This window comes from Muntiacus reevesi, chromosome 18 (assembly GCF_963930625.1).
Source record: "Muntiacus reevesi chromosome 18, mMunRee1.1, whole genome shotgun sequence".
In the NCBI taxonomy this organism is placed as follows: Eukaryota; Metazoa; Chordata; class Mammalia; order Artiodactyla; family Cervidae; genus Muntiacus; species Muntiacus reevesi.
Window position 1 is genome coordinate 36815393 of NC_089266.1, and position 11060 is coordinate 36826452.

The window sequence follows — 11060 nt, forward strand, 5'->3', positions numbered from 1 at the left end:
ATTTACAGCCTTTTAAAAATTCTTTGATCAGCATAACACAAATACATAGGTTAGAAAGTCAAACAGGGGCCTTCCCTGGTGGTCCAGTGTGTGTCCCGCTCCGTCTTGGGACACACCCTGTGGAGTTCAGGTGACCGGGTAAGAGGTCTGGTTCTCCTGAAGCCACCACGCTAGAGAGATTTTGGGGCGAGGCCATGAGAGAGCGACAGAGACGAATGTCTGAGGAGCCTAGCTATTCCATCTTCTAGTAACCCTGGTCCTAACCAGCAAGTGAGACATGCCCAGCTGAGCCCAGCCAATACTAATAAATGTTGGGCAGCTCCCTGGTGGTCCGCTGGTTAAGAATCCGCTTTCCAATGCAGCAGATGCGGATCCGACCTCCTCTCTGGGAGCTGAGATGCCCCCATGTTGTGGGTCAGTTAAGCCCGTGCCCCACAGAAGAGCTGCAACTGAGATCTGATGCAGCCAAATAAAAATAAATTTGAAATAGTAATAAGTGATGGTTGTTGTTTTATGCCACCAAAGTCTGGTTTAGTTCAGCAATGGATAACAGGGTCACTGCTCCAGCTTCTGTCTCCCCATCTCACTTGACTCCCCATCTCATCTTTCCGGTCGCTCAGACCCAAAACTTGGAGCCACTTTTGCCTCCTCTCTTTCACACCCCACATCTGTTATGTCAAGAAATATTCTGGCTCTGCCCTCAATGTTTGCCCAGAATCCACTCACTTTGTACCACCTCCAGTGCTCACACCCTGGTCCAAGCCACCATCATCCTCTTGGGCACCGTGATTATCTTTCACCTGCATCACAGCAATAGCCTTCTACTGGCAATAGCATCTTGCTTCTGCCTTTGTTCCCGCTACAGTTTATTCTCAACGCATCAGGCAGAATCATCATGCTGACATGTGAGTCAGCCCTCTTCTATAGTTTTCTTCTACCTATTCCTGCCCATACATGTCTTTTTCAACACTAAAGTCACTCTTTAATTTGTAACAAAGAGACCTGCATTCTAGCTCTGTCTTTGCCCCTAATAGACTAGGAAATAGAAATAGCTCGGATGAGGGATCTAGATTCAACCTGCCTGGATCTGAATCGCAGTTCTGCCACTGGTTTGCGGTGTCCCGTGGGCCAGCACTCAGTCTTCCATGGGCCTAGTCTCCTCATCTGTCTGATGGAGCTGGTAATAATAGAACCTAACTCATAACGCTGCTGTGGGGATTAAAGAGATGATCCATGCGAATCGCCCAGCCTAGCACTCAGCGTTCAAAAAAAGCTAGCTATAACTCTTACTATCATTCCCAATTTAAACCCTCGGGCAAACTTTGCTGCTTCGGGCGCAACTGGGGATGAAGACTCTCAGGGGTATGAAGCTTTTCAAATGGCTGAGGCAGAGGAAATGTGATCGCCTTGATTATGTTTGTAGGTTTTATTAGACCACATAGCAACAGAACAACATAGCAACTAAAGAAAGCCATTCAGTTCTGTTCGTCAGTCAACTTGCTTTTTCTTTTCATGTCATTCCGACTTAAAAAGAAAAAACAACCGCTTGAGTAGTTTTCGTGTCACCCCCTGTGGTGAGAGTGGTACTTGAGTTTTGTTTCTGCTCAAAGCTGTTATCACAAATTTACAAACCAATCACAAATTCCCTCTGTTTTTACAAGCCTATTTTATGAATGTTTTACTAGATTGTTACCACAGTGCCCTCTAGTGGAACATAATGATTTCCTTGATTTAGGTGGCTTAGATTTTTCTTTTTTTTATTGAATTCACAGTGTTTCAGGTGCACAGTAAAGTAATTCAGTTATACATATATCTATGTATACATATATATGTATATATAGTCTTTTTCAGATTATTTTCCATTATAGGTTTTTACAAGATATTGAGTATAGTTCCCTGTGCCATAGAGTAGATCCTTGTTTTTTGTTGTTGTTTTAATGTTTATTTTTCGTTGCGCTGGCTCTTTGTTGCTGAGTGCAGGCTTTCTCTACTTGCAGCAAGTGAGGGCTGTTCTCCAGTTGTGATGCACGGGCTTCTCATTGCGGTCGCTTCTCTTATTGCAGAGTACAGGCTCCAGGCACATGAACTTCAGTGGTTGCGGTGCAGGGGCTCAGTAGTTGAGATCCACGGGCTCTAGAGTGCACGTTCAGTAGCTGCGGTGGACGGACGGGTTTAGTTCCTGTGCAACATGTGGGATCTTCCTGGAGCAGGGATCAAACCCATGTCCTCTGCATTGGCAGGCAGATTCTTATTGACTCTGCCTCCAGGAAAGTCCCAGTAGGTCCTTGTTGTTTATCTACCCTATATGTAGTAGTATGTATCCCGTTTATTATTATTCATAGTATTAGGCTCATATGAAGATATGGCTTATCCACATACTTTAGAAAACTTTAAAAAATTACTTGTGATATAATTTTCAATCCGTTTACATGAGACAAGTGCTCAGGGCTGGTGCACTGGGAAGACCCCGAGGGATGGGATGAAGAGGGAGGCGGGAGGGGGGATCGGGATGGGGAACACATGTAAATCCATGGCTGATTCATGTCGATGTATTGCAAAAACCACTACAATATTGTAAAGTAATTAGCCTCCAACTAATAAAAATAAATGGAAAAAAAAATTTTTTTCAATCCGTTGAACTATGAGGCTTGGTTTTCACTGTCTAATAATCTACCTTCCCGCAGAATGGTTCTACCTGGTGGGCGCCTCAGTCCCACGCCTATGGTCCCTCTGGGTTTAGAGGACTGCTCTCAAACTAGGACATAGCAAATCTGGTGGAGCGAGAGGGCAGGCCTCACAGGACCCAGGCCAATTGCTCTGCACAGGGGATGCAGCTAGAACTCAAGGAAACTGCCTGAAGTCAGCCTTCTGTGCCAGCTCCTACCCAGCTTCTCCCCAGCTGGGTGTGCTAATGATCCTGAAGGGGGTTAGGGTAAGCCATCCCAAAATATGCCACGTTGGCATAAGGATTATTTTTGAGCTGAAGGTAACTGAAAAGTGACAGATGCAGGAAAAGTTCTGTGCCCTCCCTTATCTGCCTAAATGTAGGCTATAGATGTTCCTTTGAGGAAGGTCTGTACCAGGAAGAGGAGACTAACTCTGATCGCCAGAGACTGGAGTCACACTGAGATGAATCTGCATAAACAGACCTTATAAAAATAACCCTTATCTTCCATTAGTTTCCCATACATTCCCTAGTCACTTTCCTAGAATTTATCACCCCAGAAACCCAAATCTTCTTTCCTTTGTCTAGCCAACTCTCCATAATTTACTACCCTTTGTTAAAATGGTATAAAAGCCCCAAGTCTAGCTGCTCTTTTAAAAAAATCTTTCATTGGATTTTTTAAACTGTTTATTTGGGCTTTTTGTTTTGCTTTGTTGTGTTTGGTCATACCACGTGGCATATGGGATGTTAGTTTCCCAAACAGGGATTGAACCCACGGACCCTGAATCGGAAGTGCAGAGACCTAACCACTGGAATGCCAGAGAAGTCCCTCTAGCTGCTTCTTAAGAGTTTTCACTTCTTTTTTTGTGAAGATCCCATGCACACATGGAGAAGGCAATGGCCCCCCACTCCAGTACTCTTGCCTGGAAAACCCCATGGACGGAGGAGCCTGGTAGGCTGCAGTCCATGGGGCCGCTAAGAGTCAGAGACGACTCAGCGACTTCACTTTCACTTTCATGCATTGGAGAAGGAAATGGCAACCCACTCCAGTGTTCTTGCCTGGAGAATCCCAGGGATGGGGGAGCCTGGTGGGCTGCCGTCTATGGGGTCGCACAGGGTCGGACACGACTGACGCGACTTAGCAGCAGCAGTATGCACACAAAAATACATAAATAAAAATCATATACCTTTTCTTCTGCTAAGCTTTGTCAGTTTAATTTGCATATCCCTATATACTGAACATAAGAGGGTAGAGGAAACATTTTTTTCTTTCCTGCAATTATCTCCCAGGTGTGGAAATCATTGCAAAAAGGACAGGAGGTGGGTTAGCAGCCTTTGCTCCACCCTCCAGGGAGCACCTGGCAGCTGCTTTGACTCTCGAGTGTTACTACCTCACCCAATTCAGCACCTTCAGCTGCCGTGCCTGACAAATGGCTACAGACAAGAAACCAGCCGCACAAAGAGCCCAGCACACACTCTGCCCTGTCTCATCTTGACTTTCAAGGGGTTTTGTGTGCTCTCTGAAATGCTAATCCTCCAGGGTGAAACCCAAGCTGGTTTATCCTTAGAGCTACCAGGGCCAATAGAGATGGGGAGCAATGAAGCACTAAATTTCTTCTCCTAAAATACAAGGGGTCTATTCAGCAAACTCACTGTTGCACCACAAAAAGCTATTCTTGTATCAGATCAGCAAAGGGAACGGGGCCAAGTACAAAGACAGTTTGAGGTTTATGTTCTGTTTCCTGTGGAAAAGTGAAACCCAAGGGCAGACCACTGGTAGGACAGAGCAGGTCCCACGAAGGTGCAGCGTATCTTAGACCCAAGTTCTGATCCAGCATATTTGTGGTGGGGCCTGAGAATCCACACTTTAACAAGCACCCCAGGGGGTTCTGATGCAGATTATTGGAGGGTTGCCCACATTCTGAGAAATACTCAATGGTCTGCCAAGATTCAATAGCAGATACCATCAAAACTCTCAGAGCACAGGGCCATGACAGTATAGTAAAAGAATAATTACATTTTCCAGGGTTTGGCTCAATCAGACCTTGCTTGGCCCTCATAAATGCTAGTAGATAGAAAATTATAAACAATAAACATATGTTTAGCATCCTGAACTAGACTTTTAAATAGAACATTAAGAAACTGTCACACATAGAGAACAGACTAGTGATTGCTAAGGGGGAGGGGGTTGGGGGAGGGGTGGAGTGGGAGGTTGGGGTTAGCAGATGTAAACTTTTACATATAGAATGAACAATGAGGTCCTACTGTATATCACAGAGAACTGTATTTAATATCCTATGATAAACCATAATGGAAAAGAATATAAAAAGAGAATGTTTCTGTACGGCAGAAACCAATATAACATTGTAAAGCAGTTACACTCCAATAAAATAAATAATAAAAATAGGTAAATAAAAATAGAAGGAAATGGCAACCCACTCCAGGATTCTTACCTGAGAAATCCCCTGGACAGAGGAACCTACTGGGCTACATACAGTCCACGGAGTCTCAAAGAATCAGACACAACTTAGCAACTAAACAACAACAGGAAATAGACCTACCACATGATCCAACAATTTGACTTCTGGTTATTTATCCAAAGAAAACAAAAACACTAATTCAAAAAGATATATCACCCCCTATATTCATTGCAGCATTATTTACAATAGTCAAAACATGGGAGCAACCTAAGTGTCCACTGATGAATGGATGAATGGATAAAGAAAATGTGATATATACATATATATATACACATGTATGCATATATATATATATATACACAAACTTCTCTTTATTCTGTATGGCCCAAGATAGAAACTAGTACTCATGGATGAAAACAATTGGAAGGCCTTCCCAGCAGAACATCCCAAAGAAGGACTGCCTGGAGAGATGATGAGTTCTCCATCACTGGGAGAGTTCAAGCACTGCGCAACCATTTGGCAGGAATGCTATAGAGACTACAGCATTTCAGCATCAGATTGGATTAGATAACCTTTCAAGTTCCTTGCAATTCTAAGAGTCAGATTCTCTTAAAAGATACCTCAAAAGTTCAAAAGTAAACCTATAGGTTTAAAAACTACCAAAATTGCTTCCCAATGTTCTTTCAGACACAGGGAAATCAAGATGAGTAGAAACTCTAGTACCATGTACACTGAATGCTTTCAAAGTTTGAAGGACTAGAACTCTAAGATGTACCTAAGTTCTCTGAAATGTCCATCAAAATAAGAGGAGTATTGGGATGAAGCACATTCAATAGCATCCTTTGCTGATTTTCACAAGTCCCAAAGAGGTAATCACAAGGGGCAATTTTTTAAAATCACATTCAAATTTCATACTTTCTAAGGTCCTGAAGTATTTTAGTTTTTTGATTATTTGTGTTCATGAATGTATAATAATCTTTTTTAAAATCTTTATAATTAATTTGACTCTTGGTAGGAGAACAAAGCAAGCATAAAAGAGAATCTACTTTCCACAGCTTTTCCTGTATGGAATAAAATGGTACTCAACAAAAAGTAAGTAAATAGTGATTGGGTAACATATACAAGAAAGAGCTAGCACATTGATTTCTTTACTGAGCAGTTTGTTTCCTAATATTAATTTAGGCAATAAAGCATTCTCAGACATCCCCTTTCCACTTAACAGAATTGTATTCTTATATCAATGCTGCTCACTTTCATAAAGACTGGACAGCTCAATTGATTAGAGCACACCCATTCAATATACATTTATTGGGGGACTTCCCTGGTGGTCCAATAGCTAGGACTTCACTCTCAATGCAAGTGGCTCAGGTTTGATCCCTGGTCAGGGAACTAGATCCCATATGCCTACAACTAAGAGTTTGCATGCCAGAACCAAGATCGAGGATGCCTTGTGCCACAACCGAGACCCGGCAGAGCCAAATAAATAATTAAAAATAAAATATTTTAGGACCTCCCTGGTGGTCCAGTGGTTGAGAATCTGCCTGCCAATGCAGGGGACATGGGTTTGATCCCTGGTCCTGGAAGATTCCATGTCGGGCAACTAAGCCCATGCACCAGAACTACTGAGCATGCTCTCTGTAGCCCAGGAGCCACAGGGAGAGGAGTGGCTGCAGTGAGGAGCCCAGGCAGAGAAACGCGAGTAGCCCCTGCGCACCGCAGCTGGGGAAGCCCGTGTGCGGCAACAAAGACCCAGCACAGCCAAACACTGATAGATACATAAATAATAAAAATATTTAAAATACACTTATTGGGCACAACAAATGTACCCTAGTCCTCCAGGAACACACAGTTTAGTACAGACTCTGCTAGGTCCCGGGTTCAATCCCTGGGAAGTCCAGTTAGCTTCATGGCCAGCCACCTTACAGACGCTGCTATGAATAACAGGCAGAACTAGCGGAGGTGACTATGCATTGTGGACACGGGGGAAGCACTGCTGGAGGGGTGGATGTGCTGTGACCACAAGAAAGAAAGATGGCTGAAAACATCTCTCAGCCCTACTGGCAGTGGAAATAGGCTATTTCGCTAGAGAAACGTACGCTTGACATCCTCTTTATCTCTGAAGGACCTCTTAGAAACACACAGAAGTCAACTGGTAGTTACCCAAAGTTTAAAATGCCAATAAAAAGCTCTTAAATTATCACGTTTCTTGACTGCTGACTTTTGAATAGAACTGTACAACCCAGGAGTAAGTTCCTGATACAGACCCAGGACGCTGGGGTCTTGAATAATCAGCTTCAATATAATGGCCTATGATATTGAGACAATTTAAGAAGGTTGAGAATAAAAATTGACTTCTTCTCAATGAACTCACTGTTCCACAGTGATGCCTAAGATAGAAAACAATCCACATCTTAACAACACCCTTGTATGGAGGAAGAGAGTTTTTTCCTCATCCAGGTGCAGCTGGGTAGAGAAACCAACACGGATCTGAATACCAATGGCAATGCTACCAAAACAGAGTTCAAGGGTCATGGTAGCACTGTAGGAAAATTAAACAAGAAGTTAATAACATCTGACGTTTTGGTAGCATTTTTGCATCCATAAAACTCTCCTATGGCTGTCATAAGCCAAGCAGGACAAAAATAACTATTTTTTAATTGAGATACAGTTGCTGTACAATAGTATATGTTACAATCTATTACAACAATTCATGATTTTTAAAGGGTATAGTCTGTTATAGTTTATTATAAAATATTGGCTGTATTTCTCATGCTGTACAATATAGCCTTGTAGCTTATTTTATATCCCTACCCCTAATTATCTCCTAATCCCCTACCCCCATATTGCCCCTCCCACTTTCCTTCTCTCCACTGGTAACCACTAGCTTATTCTCTATATCTGTGTCTGTTTCTGTTTTGTTATATTTAGTTTTTTGTGTTTTTTTAGATTCCATATACGAGTGATATTATATAAGATTTCTTTCTCTGTGTGAGTTATTTCACTTAGCATAATGCCCTCCACATCCATGCATGTTGCTGCAGATGGCAAAATTTTATTCTTTTTTATGACTGAATAGTAATCTGTTATATATGTGTGTGTGTATATATATATACATATATATGTTACATTTTCTTTATCCATCTGTTGATAGAAACTTAGGTTGCTTTCATATCTTGGCTATTTTAAATAATGCTTCTGTGGACATTGGGGTGTGTGTATCTTCTCGAATTAGGGTTTTAGGGGTTTTTTTTGGATATATGCCCAGAAATGGGATTGCTGGATCTCGTGGTAGTTCTGCTTTCTGAGAAACCTTCATACTGTTTTCCAGGACAGGCATTATTAATGTGGATGAGAACACTGAGGCAGCTAAGTGGTAGGTAGGAACCAGGCTGGAAGCCAGACTTCAGGCTCATGGCTAAGTGTGTTTTCCACTACACCATGCTGCCTCCATAAGCTTCCTTCAGAATTCTTTTGGTTTCAAAATGACAATTTAATGCTGTCCCCACTTTCTGTTTGTCTTTCTTGTTTGACATATAATTTCAGCTCACCAAGAGCATGAAGTTATACTTCTGGGTTATGAACCATATAATTTGTGTAATTCTTAAGAATTCTTAAGAACCCTTCTTTCAGTTATTATTTGAACTGATAGCTTTCCAGTTACACAGCTATCATACTGAGTTTTCTTTTCTCATGGTTCCTCTATTTATTATGATCAATATCTTCCTCTTTCTTGATGTTTCACTTTTATACTATTAATCTTTACTCCAAAAGAGTATATGTGCAAGTTTCAGAGCTGTCCAAAAATATCTTTATTTTGCTCTGTGAAGGGTTTTGACTGGTTATAGAATTTGAGATTTGAAATCATTTCTTCTAGAATTTTGAAGACGTTATTCTAGCATCATTTCTAGTAATCTGTGTAATAGACAAAAAGCTGTATACATATTCATTTCTTTCTTTCTTTACTCTTTGAATAAAGACATTTCCTGGGTGGTCCAGTGGTTAAGACTCTGCATTTCCGTTACAAGGGGCATGGATCCAATTCCTGGTCAGGAACTAAAAACACACAGGAAGGTTTTAAAAAAGAAAGAAAGAAAGAAAGAAATTTCACTAGAATAGGATGCATATAGATACAAAATAGGTGCATGTATAATGTGTATGTATGTGTGACTGTGTATGTGTGTAAGAGATAATTATTTCAGGTGGGTCTTTCAATCTAAAGATTTGAGTCTTAAATTCCATATATAACTTACATGTGAAATTTTTAAAAAATACAACAAACTAGTGAGTATAACAACAACAAAGCAGACTCATAGAGACCTAATTTGTGGTTACCAGTTGGAGAAATAATATAGGTGTCAGGGGCAAAAACTATCGGGTGTAAGAGAGGCTCAAGGATGTACTGTATTAATACAACATGGGGAATAGAGCAAGTATTTTGCAATAATAAAATGTAAATAGAAAGTAACCTTTCAAAATTGTGTAAAATTTTAATTAATAAAGAGAAATAAAGACTTGCATCTTTAGCTCAAGGACATTTTCTCTCTCTTTTCTTCATCTGTTCTCCATTTTTCCCCTTCTGGATGTTCCACTTGACAAATATTAAACCTCCTGAGTCTATCCTCTCAGACTTAATTTTCCCCTGTATTTTCCATCTCCCAGTGGACACAGTGACCTGGGGTGGTTTGCCAAAGGCCTGCTCCCCATACCTGCACTCAGAGCTGCCCATTCAGGCCTCCCACAGGAGAAGAGGCTGGTTGCAGAAATAGCTACACCAGCTCCAGAGGAAACTCATTGTATTTGGGAAACATGGTTTTATTCCAACTAACGAAAATCTCAAAATCACTTAAAACTTCAGTGTGCTTTGCCTAAGTATTCCTAGTTTGAAGATAAGCTTTATTGTACACTTCTTAATTTAGCAAATTCTAAGCCTTGAGCTGCATATCTGCTTTATATTCTCTTCCCTACCCATATATTCTCCTCCCTACTCAGATACTGATGCCAGATACACACTGAGTAAGTATTGGTAATAAGCTGTTCCATACTTTCTCTATTGGACTCATTCCTTTGCTGGCCTGTGTGGGTGCAAAACAAGGTTTTTCTTTTGAAAATATTTTACTTAAACTCCAGAATAAATAGTTGGAGAGCTCTTTTTCTCTTCTTCCTCTATTTTTGTTAATACATCAATAGAGGCAGCAGCATCCGAATTTAGGCCTTTCAGAGGGCAGAACCAGCAGAGCAAGAATCCAGCTGGCTGGCCTCAACTACTAGGATCAGTTCTTCCCTGGGGGGTCTCAGGGTTTTATTTTTAACCACCCCCCTCTCCAACCCTTGGGGTGCTTTACCAGCACTACAATCATAAAGAACATATTCCGAACGCTGTACTCTAGTTTGGGGGTTCCAAGGCACTCATTTTCTAGATAGATAAACCACTCCTGACTCCTAGCCCTCGGTCTGGCCACCGCCACCGCCTGGAGGCCGAGGGACCGGCCCGGGGTGCTCCTCATCCCTCCTCCTAACCCCCACTCCCGACCCGCGCGGCCGGGGCAACCCCAGGAATCTCTCCCCCCTAACTCCATGCAGCGTCGGGTTTGCGGTTTAAGTGGCCCCAGGCCGGCCTGCGGCTGCGAGGGTCTAGAGACATCGTCCAGCCCAATTTGGCGGGACATCTGGGGATCCGAGACCCAGTGAGCGCTGTGCGGCCCGAGGCGGCCCAGCCCGCAGCAGGACCAGTCGCAGGCCTCCTGAATCCCAGCTTGGTGTCCCGCATCTTCGCGGTAGATTGAGATACGTATCCCATGTGAGCCCTCCCAGGCCACTTCGCCAAGTCCCTAGCGCAGGCGAAAAGACAACACTCGCGCCTGCGCAAAGCCTTCCGGAGAAAACGCCGCTTCGCAGCGGACCCCACCCCCCTTTGCCCTGGTAACGCGTTGCCGGTTGCCATAGAGCCTGCGCTGTTTACGTCCCATTTCTGCAAA